Source organism: Heterocephalus glaber, unplaced genomic scaffold, assembly GCF_053883595.1.
Source record: "Heterocephalus glaber isolate CG9 unplaced genomic scaffold, H.glaber_assembly_v1.0 deba00001733, whole genome shotgun sequence".
In the NCBI taxonomy this organism is placed as follows: Eukaryota; Metazoa; Chordata; class Mammalia; order Rodentia; family Bathyergidae; genus Heterocephalus; species Heterocephalus glaber.
Window position 1 is genome coordinate 3,554,649 of NW_028258444.1, and position 7,302 is coordinate 3,561,950.

General features: G+C 37.5%; 1 pseudogene; it reads left to right on the forward strand.

Moving 5' to 3' along the window:
• Positions 1-3,215: 3,215 nt before the first annotated feature.
• LOC110343984 (tRNA-splicing ligase-activating factor archease pseudogene) lies at positions 3,216-3,656 on the forward strand (annotated as a pseudogene).
• Positions 3,657-7,302: the final 3,646 nt, after the last annotated feature.

The window sequence follows — 7,302 nt, forward strand, 5'->3', positions numbered from 1 at the left end:
CAAGAGATTAAAAACTCCATAGAAAGTCTGTGCAGCAGAATGAACCAATGTGAGGATAGAATTTCACATATAGAAGATAAGATTGCAATTAGTGAGAAAGAAAAGAAAAATTACTATGAAATTGTAAGGGAACATGAGAAATCAATCCAGCAGCTGCTAGACGATGCAAAGAAGAATAACATAAGACTGATTGGAGTCAATGAAGAAAGAGGAGAAAGTGCAGATGACATAAAAACACTCTTCACAGAAGTGATGGCAAAAAACTTCCCAAGGAGGGGAAAAGAACTTGACATACAGATAAGTGAGGCATATAGGACTCCAGCTACCCTTAATCAAAAACAATCTACACATAGGCATATAATAGTTAGGATTCCAGAAATCCAACAGAAGAATAAAATTCTACAAGCAGTCAGAGAAAAGAAACAAATCACATACAAAGGAAAGCCCATCAGAATCACAGCAGACTTCTCAGTGCAAACCCTCAAAGCATGAAGAGCTTGGAGTGATGTATTTCAAGCCCTAAAGGAAAACAGCCTTCAACCCAGATTTGATGTACCCTGCAAAACTATCTTTCAAAATTGATGGAGAAATAAGATACTTTCATGATAAAGAGCACCTCAGGAACTTCATGCATACCAAACCAGCACTCCAAAAAATTTTAGACAATACCCTAGGAAAAGACAATGAGGATCATAACCCCAGGAGGCCCAGCAGAATGAATCCATTGGGTGTGACAAATTAAATGCAAAGGGGGAGAATCCAACAAAAAGAAAAAGTCATGACAAAGCTTTTAAAACTTTTGACTTCATCTCCCTAATGAGTGTATAATTCAATCTTATTATTGTACTGATTAGTATTTTTCTGATTCTAGAGTTGCACACCTTTCCTTGTGCTATACTGGCTATTTATCATCTTCTTATGTCTACATTTTAATTGGGTTGTCTATTAATGAGCTCTAAGAATTCTTTATATATCCTGGTCATAGGTTATATACATTGTAAATATGGTCTGTTTAAGGATTACTTTTCATTTTAATGATGTCATTTAAAGTTCTAAATTTTGATGGAATTTCATTTATCAATTGTTTTCTTTTATACATCATGTCTTTTGTATCCTAGCTAGTTCTTGCCTACCCTGAATTCATAAACATTTCCCCTTATAATTTATTCTTAAAGTTTTATACTTTTAGGCTTTCATATTTAGGTTAATAGATCCTTTCAAGTTATTTTCATGTATGGAAATAAAGGGTTGAGGTTAATTTTCTATATACGGATACCAGGTGTTCTAGTGCCGTTTGCTGAAAACACTCTCTCTTCTTCGGCTCTTGAATTGAGTTTATATTCTATAAAATGCTAATGTTAAATAATCTTTCAAAATTCAGTGGACCATATATGTGTGTTCTATTTCTAGATTCTCTGTTTTATTCCAATGATCTATATGTCTTTCCTTACACCAACACTGTCCTGATTACTGTAGCTTTAGAAGTCTTAAAATTGGGTGCTAAACGTCTTCCAGCATTGTTTTTGTTTTTGTTTTTAACTTTTCTAGGTCCTTTGTACTCCTACATAACTTTTAAATTTCAATATCCAATTCTTCATTTATAGCAAGTATACACAGACCTGAATTTTTATATATACCTTGTGTTTTCTAATCCTGCTAAATTCAAATACAAGTTCTAGTAGTTCCTAGAGATTTCTTAGTATTTTCTCTGTAGATGATCATTTCATCTACATATAAAGATTTTGCTTCTGCTGTGCCAATCCTATCCTAGTTGTGTCATTTTATGGCCGGACTATTTTGGTGGGGACTAGGTTTCAAAGTTTAATGGACAGATAGAGTAAGCATATCTGCCCTTGTTCCCCACCGTAAGGAGAAAGCATTGTATCTTCTCCATTTATATAAGGCATTCTTGCTGGAAGTACGGAGTACATGTCTTTAATCTGTTGAGAAATTTCTGTTCTACTTCTAGTCTCCTGATAGCTTGTACCATGAACAGGTGTAGAATTTAGTCCAATACTTTTTCTCCAACTAGTGACAGGATCATATGGCCTTTTCCTTTCTTCTGTGAAAATGATGACTTTTGGGAGTGGATCTTCCAATGCTGAACCAACACTGCCATCCCTATAACAAAACCACTTTCTACATTCTGCCAGATCTGACTTCCAATAGTTTGTTTTGTTAAACAAATGTCTATCTATGTTCATACTTTTTTCTTCTATTATCTTTATCCAGTTTTAGGATTAGCACAATGTTGAGTTCCTAAAATGAGGGGAGAAGTATTCCTTCTTTTTTCTGCTGTAATTATTTGATGTAATTTATCAGTTAAAGTGTTTATGAGCCTGCTGTTGTCATAGAGGTAGGTTTTCAAGCTAGGAATATACTTTCTTTAATAGGTGCTATTCAAATTTTATATTACCTCCAGAGTTAGTTTCATTAATTTGTCTTCCAAGGTACTTCTTAGAAGTTGTCAAATTTATTTCAATAAGGATTTTTGTAATATGCTTTCTATATCCTTTTAAATTCTGTAAAATCTGTGGTAATGTCTCCTAGATCTTAATATTGTAATTTAAAAAATGTAAAACTGATATTGTGTAACAGGAAGAAAAGGTCTAAAAGAGCAGGGGAATTGGGAGTGGTAGGGGAAGGGAAAAAAGGGAAAGGAAAAAATATGAGAAGAGGAAAAAAAATGGAAAGAAGGTCTTTGCAAATAGGGAAGGGTGGAGGGGGTGAAGGGAGGGCAAGGGAAGAGGAAAAAAATAAGAACCAAGAGACTCATGTAATGGTACAAGATCCCAATGATGAATGTAACTGTATTTTATACTGAAAATGTACCAATAAACTTAATGGGGAAAACAAAAAAAGAAAAAAAACTAAGAAAGGCTAGAGGAGGCTCTTCAGACTGAAGGAAAATGATACTAGAGAGAAACTTGGAATTTCCAGAATACAAAAAGAGCACCAATAGCCTAAAAGTGGAAACATATAATACTTTTTCTCCATTTAAGCTCTTTCAAACTACTGATATTAATATTGATATTAATATTAATATTATTAATATTAATAACACTGATAGTAACATTGTATGATGGAGTTTTCAATATAGGTAGGTGCAACACATTTGTAGATAGATGTAGTTACATAAACAACTATTAAAATTGAAAAAAAATAAAAAATAAAAAAAATAAAAGCAGATGGGTTGAAGTAGCATGTTCAGTTCAGAAATCATGGCACAGGAAAAGGAACATGTTAGAGATTACGATTTAACTGAGGACCAGAAAGCAATCAAGGCCAAGTATCCTCCAGTCTTTCAGAAGTATGCATATTTGGATCATGCAGCAGATGTCCAGTTACATGCGCGGGGAGAGATTCTGGAGGAGGCGTTTGAGCAGTGCGCCATGGCCATGTTTGCGTGCATGACAGACACTGGGACTGTGGAGCCGCTCCAGGCAGTAGAAGTAGAAGTCCAAGGAAGTGAAAGTGCTTAGAATTGATCAAAGAAATTTCAAATTACATTCCACTGGGTGGGGAGAAGAATTTTCACTTTCCAAGCATCCTCGGGGAACAGAAGTCAAAGCAATAACATATTCAGCATTGCAAGTCTATAATGAAGAGAAACCAGAAGTTTTTGTGATCATTGACATTTAAAACACTAAAAAATTAAAAAATTAAAAAAATTTTAAAAACAAAAAAATAAAAAAAGAAGAAAGAAAGACCTATGAAGAGCTGCTTTTTACTTCCGCTTGAGAAGATAAAATAATTTCATTTCCCTAGTGTCTTTCGACAAATGGAAATTTATAGAACAGAAATTTTTAACTTAAAGCGTGACTTTCAGAAGTAGAAAAATCAACTGGTTATGGTGGCATATGCCTGTAATCCCAGCTACCCTGGGGGCTGAGGAAAGAGGATCGAAAATTCGAGGCCAGCCTTGGCAACTTAGCATGACCTTGTCTCAAAGTAAAAAATGAAAAGAGGGCTGGGCCGGATAGGTGTGGTGATACACACCTGTAATTCTAGCTTTTGGGAGACTGAGGAAGGAGTTTGTGTGTTTAAGGCCAGCCTGGACTACATAGCAAGAGTGTCTCAAAATAAATAAAATAGCCTCAGCGATAGAGCATCCCTGGGTTCCGACCACAGTACTGGGGAAGAAAAGAAGAAAGGAATATCAGTGAATTTAAATAAATAAGTAAATAAATAAAAGCAGCTTTCAAGCCCCTAACTGCCTCAGAAGAAACCACAAATCATGCACATGCAGATGAAGGGCCCAGGAAGGCACCTGCCCTGTGTCCCATTGTGGCCTCTGTCTCAGGAGCAGAGCCACTCAAGTGACCCAGAATCATGGTCAAGATTAGCTCAGAATTGTCCTGAGAGCTCCGTACACCAACAGAGAAGTGACCGTCCTGCTCCACTCAAAGGCCAGAGAATTCGCCCAGGAAAACTTTCAAGAATGCACAGTCACTCACGTGGGAAAGCACTTTTAAAAGATCTACGTAATTATCCATACAGTGTCCAGTCTTAAACAATGTAACTTTCTTGTGATACTTTCAAGATAAATTGCCATATTTTTTCAATTCCAAAATGTAATCCCCCCTTTTATAATGTTTCTAATAATGGTACTGAAGCAGATGCTTAATTTATTGTTTAGTCTTTTCTCCCCTCTCACAAGCTGCTTTTAGCTGATGAAATCTTACAATGAAGGAAATATTATAATTGCAAAATGTGCTTCTAAATAACTAACAACTTTTCCTGTTGACCTGGGCTACTGGTTAGAGAAGGGTTTCTGCCAAAGTTAAATATAATAATTATTATAAAGTAATATTTAGAAGATTTATTATATATTACATAATTACTGTTATGATTATATTATAATCATACATAATTTTGCATAATCATATACATTATATATTACACAGAGTAACTGTAAAATAGTAAGTATAGTATATAATGCTATGTATAATTATACATTATATAATAATGTATTATGCAATGTTACTACATATTACATACCATTGCCTATAACATGATATATAATATCCTATATAATATATTTTATATAGTGTTATATAAAAATTAATACAATTAGAGTAATTGATCTAAAAACAGTTATAACAGGTGAGTGCTGGCTATAAATGATATGTCTGTTCATCCCTAGAACTTGTGACCTGTCACTTCTGTGGCTGTATTTTTGCAGATGTGATTAGGCTTAGCACCCTACAGCTGGGATTTCCTCCTTGATTATCAGAATGGACCTTGAATGTAATTCACCGTATCCTTACAAAAGACAACGTACATGGAGGAGAAGGTGACATGAAAGCGGAGCAGGGAGTGACCTGAAATGCTGGCCTGGAAAGCAGAGTGATGGGGCCACTAGCTGAGAAATGCCAGTCCAGCCCACTAGAAGCTGAAAGAGGCAGAGGATAGTCTTATGGCTGGTGTCTAGCTCTCCCCCCAAAGCCTCATGCAATCATAGGCAAGGGTTTTTGGAAGTGGCTAAATCTAGGGAGTGTGATGCTGGGATTAAGAATGTGATGCGGGACTGATTCATGGTGTGATGATAAGACTAAGGCTGCCCCACCCTGGGTGTGAGTGCTACCCTCCTAAGGGTGGGTAGCTTGGATAGAATATAAGGCTGACAGAAAGAAGGCTGCTGCTGTTGCTTGCTTCCTTCTGCCTTCTGGGCCCTGAACTGTTTTTTTCTCCTCTGTGAAGCCCCTCTGCCATGCCACCCTGCCTTGGAGCCAGCCAGCTAGGAACTAACTGAAACCTCTACAGACTGTGAGCCAAATAAACGTTTGCACCTTTAACTTTGGGCATCTGGTATTTTGTCTCAGCAATGAGAAAAAAGTAAATAAGACAAATAGATTCTTCTCTTGAGCCTCCAAAGGAAGTGAAGCCCTGATTATTTCTTGATTGTGACCCAGCAATGTGGATTCAAACTTCTGTCTAGGAACTATGAAAGATTGTTTCTGTGCTTGTAAGCCACAAAGTGTGAGATGATTTGTCACAACAGTCATAGAGATAATGTGACCATTTCTCTGATGACAATTTTACAGTAGGGCTCACAATTCTGTTGGAGCCTAGAATTTTTTGTTTCAATTTTAGTTAAGCAAGTTGTACTTTTTGCCTTGAATATAGCAGTTAACTGAACTTTACAGTGGTCTCACTAGCAAATATCTGACTGCCACCTCACCCATGAATTTGGACTAGGAATGGACTTCATCTCTGCCCCCAGCTCAAGAATTGGCTACCCAAGTCAAACCCATTTCTCCAACCACAGTGTCTCCTCTAAGATAGACAATGTTAATGAGTGATATTCATTTGGCCAGAAATGTGACTCAGACATGAGACATTTGAGAAAGATGGTTCCTTATTCTTCTGCAGGAGGAATTCTTTTTTTTTTTTTTTTTTTTGGTACCAGGGATCGAACTTGGGACCTTGCACTTGCGAGGCAGGTGTGGTGCCAGTGAGCTAAATCCCCGGCCCAGGAGGAACTCTAAAGTAGGACTTCCCCTACTGTATATGAACAAAGAAGTAGCTGATTTCATGGTAGGAGAGATGCAAAGATAGGAGAATTCAATGACAGGGCTAAGATACCAGATTCTTTATTGAGTACCTTTTGTGTACTAGAAGCTGTTTTATGCTTTTGTTGTTGTTGTTGTTACCATGTATCAAACTCAGGACCTTGCACTTGCCAGGCAGGCATGGCACCGCTGAGCTACATCCTGGGCATTTTATGCATTTTATGTGTAGCTCATTGAATCTCCACCAAATCCACTGAAGTATGTTACCAATCTTAACTACTGCCACAATAGCCAATAAACTCCCTTTATTACTTAGGTTACTTTCAGTGTTTTGTCATCTACAATCACATACATCCACATTGATAGAGCAAGACAGCTTGACCTGGGATGGGGATGGGGAGGTACATGAAACCATCAGGACTGCCATGGGCAGAAACCTCCTGCCTCATTTTCTGCAGCCCAAGCCTGACCAGTCAGTCCCCAAGTCTGAAGCAGCCCGACTTCATACTGTGGGTGATAACACTGTGCCTGCAGCTTGCGCCTCCATCATAACCCAGGCTTCCCACTGCATTTTATACATATATCTGCTGTTGTTCTTTCAGTTGCTATGTATCAGCTCCCCTTGAATTCTCCCATACATAATTCCAAATATACATATTTTTCTCCAGTGCCCTGACCCAACTCCTCTTCCTGCTCTCAGTGGAAGACCTTGCTTATCCTGTGATGGAGATGGGGGACATATCCTCGGTGACTATCTTCCACTGCCCCCAACCCTGACCTCCTCACT